Below are 12,081 nucleotides of genomic sequence, written 5' to 3' on the forward strand. Positions count from 1 at the left end.
TTTTTTTTCTTTTTTTTATTCGATATAATTTATTTACATTTCAAATGATTTCCCCTTTTCTAGCCCCCCCACTCCCCGAAAGTCTCGTAAGCCCCTTTCTCTTCCCCTGTCCTCCCATCCACCCCTTCCCACTTCCCCGTTCTGGTTTTGCTGAATACTGTTTCACTGAGTCTTTCCAGAACCAGGGGCCACTCCTTCCTTTATTAATTCTTATTACCACAAAGATACTTGCTCAACCACATGTATTGTGGTTTATTTATAATAGCCAGAAACTGAGAATAGCCTAGATATCCCTCAACAGAACAATGAATATAGAAATGTGATATGTCTATACAGCAGAAAATTATTCAGCAGTTTATTTTTTTAATAAGGTATATTCTTTATTTACGCTTCAAATGTTGTCCCCTTCCCTGGTTTCCCCATCCCCCCAAAATCCCATAAGCCATCTCCCCTTCCCTAATCAACTCACCCCCGCTTCCCTGTCTTGGTATTCCTCTACACTATGGTATCAAGTCTTTCCAGGACCAAGGGCCTTTCCCCCATTTGTCCAACAAGATCATCCTCTGCTGACGATGTGTCTGGTGCCATGGGTAACTCCAAGTGTACTCTTTGGTTGATGGTTTTGTCTCTGGGAGCTCTGGGAGTACTTGGTGACTCATGTTGTTGTTCCTCCTATGGTGGTGTAAACTCCTTCAGCTCCTTTGGTCCTTTTTCTATCTCATCTATTGCGGAACTTGTGCTCAGTTCAATGGCTGGCTGAGAGGTTCCCTCTCTGTATCTGTCATGCACTAGCAGAGCCTCCCAGGTGATAGTTATGAAAAATATGGAACACTTCATGAATTTGAGTATCATCCTTGCACAGGGGCCATGCTAATCTTCTCTATATCATTCCAATTTTGGTATATGTGCTGCTGAACCAAGTACTACTCAGCAGTTTATAAAGGTGCTATCATAACCTTTCAGGCAAATGGACAGAACCAGAAAAAAAAGTCCTGAATGTAACCCAAACCCAGAAAGATAAATTTGTTTATATGTGGATATTAACTGTTAAGTAAATTATATTCAAGCTACAATCTTCAGACCTAGAGAGGCTAGGTAAAGAGGAAAGGTCTTGGTGGAAATGTGGATAGGTGGGGCTAACCCTCCCTGAGAAGGAGAAATAGAATAGATTTAATACATATATGGACTTGGAGTGGGTGAGGAGGGGAGTGGGAGGGAAGATAGGGTATAGGAAGAGAACACAGCTGAAATTGAAGGATTATTAGGGATAATATGGAAAACTAGTATAGTAGAAACTTCCTAAAACATATGAAGATGACCTGAATTGAGGTCTCCTAATGATGAGAGATATGGTTTGAATTGAACACCTCTTTTCACCAAACAAGGACCCTAGTAGCCTGACTAGGTTTAATATAATTGAATTGTTAGCAAAAGGGGTCCCATGGAAATCCCCCAAATAATCCAGACTGTTGCTAACACAAAGTGTTGTTCTCCACAAAGTGACACAAGAACATTATTGCTGAGGACAACATCCACATAATTCATTGAAAAAGGATGAAGTCAAGAGGGTACCTACATGGAACCTTTACCCCTGTGTTCTAATCTCTTTAGTGTGGGAAGACACTGTGCAAACTACTGCAAGATAATTGCAAACACAATTCCAACCAAATATCATTTTACCCACAGTCTGCCCTGCCTGTAAGATATGCTAGGCAATGGTGGCACAGAACTTATGCGGGTAGCCAACCAATGTCTGATTTGACTGAAGGCATGTCCATAAGAAGGAACCTGTACCCGACACAGTCTGGGTAACCAAGAACCAGAGAATAGATAGCCTAGAGACTAGTGGCCTTAACAATATATTAATAAAATAACTTCTAATTATATTCTGTTATACTCATAGATCAGTGCCCCATTGAGCCATCATCAGAGAAGCTTCCTCTAGCAGCAGAGGGAAACAGATACAGAGACCCACGTCTAGATATTAGATGGAAAGAGCATCTAAACAGAAGGTTTCCATCAGATGAATTTTGATTAGAGCCCAGTGAATGACTCAGAAGAGGAGGTAGAAAAATATGTAAGAGCCAGAAGATATGGAGGACATCATTAGAACAAGACACTCTCAGTCAAGTTAACAGGATACACAGGAGCTCACAGAGATGGAGGCAGCAAGCATAGGACCCACATGGATCTGGTTTTAGCTTTGTATTCTTTTTTTTTTTTGACTTAAATATCTATATTACTTGCCAGAAATTTCTTATAAAAACAAACAAACACACAAGCAAACAGAATCTACTATATTCTTATGGGATGCCTGGGTGTAAGAATGAGTAGGTTTCTGACTGTTTTTCATACCATCTCAACTCCTTTTTCTCCTGCTAGGTTGCTGTGAGCAACTTCAGTATGATAGTTTTTGATCAAACTCATTATATTTTACTTATCATATTGGTTTGTTATTTCTTAGAACTTTGTTCTTTTCTAATAGGAGATAGAAAGGGCCTGGTTCCAGAGGTTAAAGGAATTATGGGGGAACTAGGGACAGTTAAATGAGGGAAACTATAATCAGGATATATTGTATGAGAAAGTAATCTATTTTCAATATGAGGAAAATGAGTTATGCTAATAAATCTAATTTTAGCAAAAACATTTTATGAGTAATTATTACATATTTTTGAATACTAAAAATTACCAAAATTAATATGCCATATGTGTTGTAATATATTCAAAAATTTTTAGCTACAAATAAAAAAGGAAACTTCAAAGTAAATATTCACAGGGAAAATATACTATAAGGACAAACCGTACCATATTAATTGAAGACGAGAGAGCTGGTAATATTAGGCAAGTTACCATAATACTTAATGTAGTTTTGTGTATCCTTCCTGCTGGAGGAGCTATGTGTCTACAATTGAAGTAAAATTCTCAAAACCTACACATCATTCTTATATTAATTTATCAGACCATGTGAACATGATGTTAAACTTTTCTAATTCAAACAGGATGTGTGTGTGTGTGTGTGTGTTATGGTAATTAACTTTTAGGATGGGCCAGCAATCGTAAAGCAAAGAATGGTAGACACATGTGCTTTTTTATTTCCTTTTGGAGTATTCAAAAGTAAGTAGTATCTGATTGACAGTGACCTTTGCCTTACAGAAACCACAACTAACAAATTGGGAAAAGATCTTCATCAACCCTACATTTGACAGAGGGCTAATATCAAATATAAACAAAGAACTCAAGAAGTTAGACTCCAGAGAGCCAAATAACCCTATTAAAAATGGGGTACAGAGCTAAACAAAGAATTTTCACCTGAAGAATTTCAAATGGCTAAGAAGTACCTTAAGAAATGTTCAACATCATTACTCATTAGGAAAATGCAAATCCAAACACCCCTGAGATTTCACCTCACACCAGTCAGAATGTCTAAGATTAAAAACTCAGGAGACAGCAGGTGCTGGTAAGAATGTGGAGAAAGAGGAATACTCCTCCACTGCTGGTGGGATTGTAAGCTGATACAACCACTCTGAAAATCAGTCTGGTGGTTCCTCAGAAAACTGAGCATGACACTTCCTGAGGATCCTGTTATACCACTCCTGGGCATATACCCAGAGGATTTCCCTGCATGCAATAAGGACACATGCTCCACTATGTTCATAGCAGTCCTATTTATAATAGCCAGAAGCTGGAAAGAACCCAAATGTCCCTCAATGGAGGAATGGATACAGAAAATGTGGTATATCTACACAATGGAATACTATTCAGCAATTAAAAACAATGAATTCATGAAATTCTTAGGCAAATGGTTGGAACTGGAAAATATCATCCTAAGTGAGGTAACCCAATCACAAACGAACACACATGGAATGCAGTTCCTGATAAGTGGATATTAGCCCAGAAGCCCTGAATACCCAAGACACAATTTACATATCAAATGATTCCCAAGAAGAAGGAAGGAGAGGGCCCTGGTCCTGGAAAGGCTTGATGCAGCAATGTAGGGGAGTACCAGGACAGAGAAGTGGGAGGGGGTGATTGGGGAGTGGTTGGAGGGAAGAGTAGTTATGGGACTTATTGGGAGGGGGAACCGGGAAAGGGGAAATCATTTGTAATGTAAACAAAGAATGTAGAAAATAAATTAAAAAAATGTAAGTAGTAAGAGTATTCACAGAGGTCAGGTATGAGGCTGATACTTCAAAATGTTTGAATACAGCATACCCTTAATATTAATAGTTAAAGTAAAACCACATAGGGTGTCTAAGAGGCTAGGGAGAGACACAGGATGACTTAACAGGTTCAGAACCATTTTTGGATTAAATCAATATGCTCAATTACAGAATGCTGACTACTCCAAAGGATATATTCAGTAAATATATTTTATCAAACATATAAAATGAACACATGATACAAAGATACAGATAAAATGGATATAAATTATTTCCAGTCAAAATATTAAGTCAAAGTGTTAGTAGAACTGTTAACACTATAATTGTAATATAACCTAGCTAGTCCTTAGTGGTTTTTATAGAATGGTCTATTTTCCTAACATCAGTCATGAAAAGTTATCCCAGGACTATAATACATATCTACAGATTTTTCTCACAGAACATTTATAAAATATAAATAATTTACTTATTCATACTTATGTATAAGTATGGCATCTTATAAAAGTATTTTCATGTATTTACGTTCATTTCCATTTCTTTTCCTGAGTGGAACTAAGAAATAAGGGTTTTATACTGTGACTCTAGCCTTAAATTATCTTCTTTAGATACAGACTTTTGTATCTCTTCAATTACCCTTTTATACAGTATTTGCTTTGTTAAATTTAGTAAAATGTAGAAAATATAGCAGTATAGTATGGAAATATAATCTGTATATGTTCTCATGAGTATATACTGATTAAATCCTTAATACAATGTGATTTCAAGATATCTATAGGGAAACTCACAACTAGTGTATGGATAACACAATGTTTTGGCTTGGAACAAGATCTATAATTTTCATAAAATATGTTACTCTTGCCTGCTTGCAAAAAGTATTCTGCTTCCATTTTCTTTTCTTTGAGAAATGGCATTACATTTGCAGTATATGAATACATATGCTTTTCTCAGGTCTTATATAAGAGCAAATTATTCCCTTGTGCAATCAGCTCCAAGAGCCCTCATGTTTATAAAATCATATTCTTTAGCGTTGAAATTATTCATGCACTATTTTCAATTATTATGAAATAACTCCTAAACTAGAGTCTTAAATTAGATGTGGGATTATGAATCATTTGAACTGAACTCATTATATTAAACTTATTTATTTTGTGCATACATAGTCAAGATTTTAAACAACTTCCAAAGTTATACTTCATGTTGCTCTAATTTACTTGTGGAATTAAACAAGGAATTTGAGATATCAATTTCATATCACTAGATTATGTTGATTTAACTGTGTTTAGTATCTCATAGGAAGCATCAAGATCAAAATCACCAACTTCTTTTATTATTCATTTTTGAGGTGGGGTCTTACTATATAGCTCTGGGTATCCTGGAACTAGTAATGTATACCAGACTGGCCTCAAAATGGACAATTATGCCTGCTTCTGCTTCTTTAGAACTGGGATTAAAGCTATGTGGCAGACACCATTACTCTTTAACTGTAGTTATAACTTGAAAACAAATTGGAAATGCCACAATAATGTTCTGTAATACAAATTATTGGTATTTGTGTGTTTAAGGGTCTTGAAATCCAAATAAATCTTAATGAAATTCTTACACTGATTCAACAAAAGGAAAGCCATAACTATAATACCCAAAATTATTTTTACAATAGAACCAATCAGGAGAGAAGCAATAAAAATAGAGATAAAAATTAAACCCAAAGAGGTTATTTTGACATGTCTTTTCTATTAGTAAGAAATCTTGTACATTTTAAAAAATGCTAAAAGGTATATAAGCTTATAGATAGAATAGAATAATCTTTGCAACTGTTTTTTCTAGATGCAGTCAATGCAGGGACAGTACAAAGGTCTTCTTAAAGGCTCTCTGAAGGGGACAGAGGAGACCTGGAATAGAGGTCACACATATATATTTGCTGATGTCAACACATTATATTGCTGAAACCTTGACCTTGTTTTCAAATTTGCTGCGTCAAATTGTTGCACACTCATTTTCCCTAAAGGGCAGCAGCGAATGACATTGATCAGTATTTAAACAGACCTTAACAGGAATAACCAGCTTCTTGGCTGCTGGCAGCATTGTAAAGATCAACTGAAATAACACAAGCTTTGGAAAATTCTTTCACAGACAATAGTCAATGTAACTATATTTTCAAGTTGAAAGGCTTATTTAAAGTAATGCAATAAAACTCAAGCACTAAAAGATACATTTAGCATTTTTGCCTTGAATGTGCTTTCTAATATAGACTTTTGGTGAACATGTTTTATTAAATTGAGAGTCTTTCCATTTATCATTCATTTGCTACCAAATTACAAAACCACAATCAGATACTAAATTTTATCAAATTGTATTTTTATGTATTGAGATTATTATGAATATTCCTCAGTTAATATATAAAAGCCACACAATTAATACTGACGGAATTAAGTAATTAAAACTTTGAAAATAGTCTGGACATCTGCATCCTGTTCTTGTACTATCTTATTTAAAGCTATTTCATGCTTTAATTAAATTTGCATTATTAAAATTTCTCTACATTTCAAATATAGTTAAAGCATATATGATGCAACATTGACTATCCACAATTGCTTTTTATGTAATTTTAAAATTTTACTTAAATATCATAAGGGAATATTTTAGGATTTTAGTTGTAAAATCAGTACTATTACCTTTACCAACATGACATATGTATTTATTACCAAAGTTCACTTATTTCCACAGCTGTGCAATATTGCATGGATGTAGATACAACAATCTATTTACACCTACCCATTTTATGTTTTAGATTTGTGAGCTTTGAAATCAGAAAGGCAAATTCTTGTACTATGTCTTTTTAAAAAAGATTTACTTTTTGTTTTATGCATGTGAGTATTTTGCCAGCATGCACATAAATATGCCATGTGGATGTCTGATACCTATGGAGGTTTGCTGCATTCCACATTTATGAGTTGCCATGTGGTTCTGAGAATAGAACACAGGTTCTCTGTAAGGGCAATTAAGTGCTTTTAACCACTGAGCAAATGTTCAATTCCCATTTATACTTAATTCTTCATGTGGACATTCAAATAATTATTTTTACTAAGATGTCATAACTTTTGTTAGAGAATATAACAATATTTAATCTCATAAGACAATGAGACTGCACATGCCCAGTTAAATGCTTTCTTTTGTAGATCATCTTGGTCACAATGTCAAGTTACAGCAATAGAAAAGTAACTAAGATTATCCTAGCAGATGAATTTCTAAAGTTAAACTTTTACACATTCTTGAAATAGATTATTCTTTACTATTAAACATATTTATACTTTCTGGATTTTTGTTCAAACATTTGCATCATTATTTATATGTGAAATTTCCATCCTTTTTGTTTTTTAATGTATTCATTTTAGTTCTGATTCATGAAAGTCATTATTTCACAAAATAGAGTTATGAAAAAAGAAACTATTTTATTCTATTTATGTTATTATATTATTTCAAGAATGAAATAGTTTTCTCTCCAAGAAAAAACTTGTAAAAGGAAAAGAAATGAAACTTGAAAGTTGAAATTCAGATCAATTTCTGTAAAAGAGATAAATTATTATATTGAGATTTTCATTTGTTATTCCTTTAATTTTTCTAAACACAAAATGCATATATATTAGTATGGTTCTGAATTTCAACATGTATTATAAATAAGGCCTTTTTACTAAATTTAAGTTTAGTGGTATGAATATCTATAGTTTTCCACTTAACATGCATTTCTGTCACATTTTTAAGTAGTAGCGTTTATATCATTTCACATATTTGATAGAGATTATCAATTTATTAATTCCACACTTTTTAAAAGGATTACCTTTGAAATCCTTAATGAAATAGCTCTTTTTTAAAAAAATAAGCATTTTTCTCATATATATATATATATATATATATATATATATATATATATATATATATATGTGTGTGTGTGTGTGTGTGTGTGTGTGTGTGTGTGTGTGTGTGTGTATCACTAAGATCAAGTATGGGAGGAAATTCAGAAACTATATTAAGTTTGGACAATTATGACATACTAAGGTCTCTTTTGTCTCAATGAATAATTTATCACAGTCCCTATATACAAGATGAAGAAAACATTAAGATTTCTATTGTTATACATAGATGAGTGTTAATCAATTAGAAGTATAATTTTAAAGCCTGGGGCACAGGCTTTTAATCCTAGCATTCAGGAAACAGAGGCAGGCAAATCACTGAGTTCTAGGCCATCATGATCTAAAGAGAAAGCTCCAAGAGAGCCAGGCTGATAGAGAAACCCTCCATCGGGATTAATAATAATAATAATAATAATGAGAAAGAAACATAATTTTAATACATATTTACAAAACAATAATCCTGAATAGATTTGCTATGCATGTAGATGCAAAAATTCTTATTGAAAAGAATGTAATACTTTTTAGTTACTTTTCATAATGATAAATAAATGAAAAGATGGAACATATTTCATATTGTACAGTCTTGTTATTTAAAGTAAATAACAATCTACTATACCCCAGATGTTCTATAATGTTCATTTATTCCATTAAGATTTTATAAAAATTTTTTGAATTAACATAAAATTCACTGGCAAATAAACAAAAGAAGGACCAAGACAATTCAAATAGATGGGTAACTCAAACCCAAACGGTGGTGGTAGGAGGGAAAAGGGAGGGGGGTGAGATTAGGAGCTACTCCTACCTAATTTTAGGTCTTAAGGGAAATAGGACTTCATAGTTATTGAGCAGTATGGCCAGGAAGACAGAAATACAGGCAATTGTAATTGAATAAAGACAGAATTGTGCCGCTTAAAACTTTGCCATGAGACACAGATGGCATTGCAAATTAACAGAAATATATTCAACAAACAACAGAGCAGAAATTGGTCATTTGTAAATAAGGCATATATATTAGAGTCTCTTTTTACCATATGCTAAAGTAAGTTCCTAAAGTCTAAACTTCTTTAATGTAAAGCAAACTTTGAAACATTCTGGAAGCTAGTCATTTGTGACATGAGGTAAGAAATAATGTTAAAACAAAATTTTAAAAGGATGTTACTACAGTAAAATAGAATTAATATAACCAAAAAGTGTTAAATTGGAAGAGAAAGAAATAGCATAGGTAAAGATAGTCTCCAAAATGTTTGGGAAACTACAACTCATTGCTAATACAAAGCAAACAATAAGCTGTATGTGGTGCTACATGCTTGTAAGCACAGCACTACAGAAGAAGAGCTAGGAGGATATGAAAGTCCACATGTATACACAAACAAATGTGCAAACCTGCACACATACATGCAGTCAAACAATAATATATGCTCACATATGCATCACATGCCTGCCTCTCACCTCCACCAAATAAAAAGCAAAACTTGAGGGTTAAAAACAAAACAAGAAAGATATATAACTACAGATGTGGTATAGTAGTTTCAACCTAAATGGCTAGTGTAAACTCATACATTTGAATGTTTAATCCCTAATTTGAGGGATTATTGGGAAAGATTCAGAGGTATGGTATTGTTCGAAGAGGTGTATCACTGGTCTTGAACCTTGAGGCTCTAAAAGGTGTGTTATATCCAGTTACTACTTCTTCTTCTTCTTCTTCTTCTTCTTCTTCTTCTTCTTCTTCTTCTTCTTCTTCTTCTTCTTCTTCTTCTTCTTCTTCTTCTTCTCTCTTCCTCTTCCTCTTCCTCTTCCTCTTCCTCTTCCTCTTCCTCTTCCTCTTCCTCTTCCTCTTCCTCTTCCTCTTCCTCTTCCTCCTCCTCCTCCTCCTCCTCCTCCTCCTCCTCCTCCTCCTCCTCCTCCTCCTCCTCCTCCTTCTTCGTCTTCTTCTTCTTCGTCTTCATCTTCTTCTTCGTCTTCTTCGTCTTCTTTGTCTTCTTCATCTTCTTCTTTTCTTCTTCTCCTCCTCTTCCTCCTCCTCTTCCTCCTCCTCACCTCCTTCTTCTGCTGCTTCTCCTCCTCCTCCTTCTTCTCTCTCTCTTTCTCTCTCTCAGTCTCTCTCTCTCTTCCCCTCTCTCTCCTTCCCTCCCTCTTTCCCTCTAGTATAAAGATTAGACGTAAGCTCTCAGCTACTGCTCCAGTGCTATGTCTTCTGGTTACCAGGTTTCCCACCATGATGGTCATAGTTTATCCAGTTTCACTCGCTGAAACTGTAAGCAAGCCCTCAATTTTTAAAAAGTTGATTATGATTTTTCTTCACAGTCCTAATATAGTGATGATGACAGAAGTAAAATAAATGCTGCCTCTCTTATGCTGTTTCTTTTGGGTATTTTATCATCCTGATAATATGAGCAAATAGTATAACTATAGAAATAGCTCATATTTTGTGATATTGAAAATGCACATAAATACTTCATTCAAGAATTCCATCCCTAAATACATCCCTGAGATAAGCTATCACACCTGACTCTCTGACATAAACAAGAGCATTATCTGCAGCAGTACAATTGTGGAAATAGCTCCAGATAAAGAAGTCTACTATCATATATTACATCTGTACCATATGAGGTATATTTCTTCACTCCTTTAAATGATTATAATAACATTGTATATAAAATTTTAAGAAAAATCTCAAAACTATAGTATCTGAGCATATTAATATAAAAGAGATAAGAAGTTGTGGATAAATATTAATATATTTCCTAAGTGTTCTGTGTAGTTTAGTGTTAATTTGGTATAAGCTTAAGTCATCAGAGAAGAGGGAGTCTCAATTGAGAAAATGCCTCCTTAAGAATTGCTGTAAGGCATTTTCCTAATTAGTTATCAGTGAGAGAGTCCATCCTAGTGTGGAGGGTGCATTCCCTGAGCTAGTAGTTGTGGATTCTAAAAGAGCGCTAGTTGAGCAAGCTATGGGAGAGCAAGCCAGAAAGCTGCCTCCTTCCATGGTCCCTGCATCAATTGCTATCTTTAGTTTGCAGCCCTGTTTGAGTTCCTGTCCTGGCTTTCTTCCATAATAAACTATGATGTGAAAGTATAAGAAAGTATAAGATAAAACAAACCTTGTCCTCCGCAACTTGCTTCAGTGCTCAATGTTAAATATGTATCTAACCTAACATGACCACAAGCTATCTCAGTCCCCCACATTCTTTCCTTCTTACAAAAACTAGTGTCACCAAGACAAAGTAGAAGCTTGCACCTCTCTGTACATTCTTTAGGCAACTAAACAATTGCCTATGCTTTATGGAGAAATGTATTCATTTAGTTACTTACAAATTCTTGATTTGCTTTTCTAACTGCTCCCAACTCCTCACTCTTGCTGATATTATAGTATATAATTGAAAAAGTAATAGCTTAGTTTGTGATAATTTTTAGAATGGGGGCTTTGGGCTTTGGACAAGAGAATCATTTACACGGTAGTCTTTTATTATTTACTGCAAAGATGCAATGGGGCATAAAGTATATGCATATATATATATATGTATACATACATAAATATATATATGTGTGTGTGTGTATGTATGTGTGAATATATATATATATATATATAAAACACCTAGAACCAGAAGGGAAAACTATTTCTCTCTCTGCAGAGGACACTATATTCTGTGGCTATATGCTATATTACAATCCATTTACCATTTTATATTTGGAAAGCTAATTCATCAGCTGTGCACCCGGAGGCATGCTGGGAGGACCCAGCGTGCTCTGGTGGGTCTGGCCACACAGAGCTTAGGTTCCAGTCCTGAGTCCTCTGGTGGGAGTCTTCAGATCTCCGCTTCGGGATCCAGAACAGCCTGGGCTACAACACCACATCTCCAGGCCCTGCAAGAGGGCAGAGGGGCACCCGGGAGACCAGCTGGGAGGAGTCAGTGTGCTCTGGTGAGTCCGGCCATGCAGAGAGGAGGATCCAGTCCTGAGGCCTCTGGCAGGAGCCTTCAGGTCTCTGCCTCTGGTTCCGGAATAGCCTGGGC

At 35.0% G+C, this 12,081-nt stretch overlaps 1 protein-coding gene and 1 non-coding gene across 3 annotated transcripts in view; both read right to left on the bottom strand.

The window, feature by feature from the left end:
• Edil3 (EGF like repeats and discoidin domains 3) overlaps window positions 1-12,081 on the bottom strand; it is a 513,587-nt gene that overhangs the window by 48,928 nt on the left and 452,578 nt on the right. The window lies entirely within an intron of this gene.
• Window positions 818-924, bottom strand: LOC127667200 (U6 spliceosomal RNA). The gene has a single exon (XR_007973839.1). It is a non-coding gene; the product is annotated as a U6 spliceosomal RNA (small nuclear RNA).

This window comes from Apodemus sylvaticus, chromosome 16 (genome assembly GCF_947179515.1).
Source record: "Apodemus sylvaticus chromosome 16, mApoSyl1.1, whole genome shotgun sequence".
NCBI classification, from domain to species: domain Eukaryota; kingdom Metazoa; phylum Chordata; class Mammalia; order Rodentia; family Muridae; genus Apodemus; species Apodemus sylvaticus.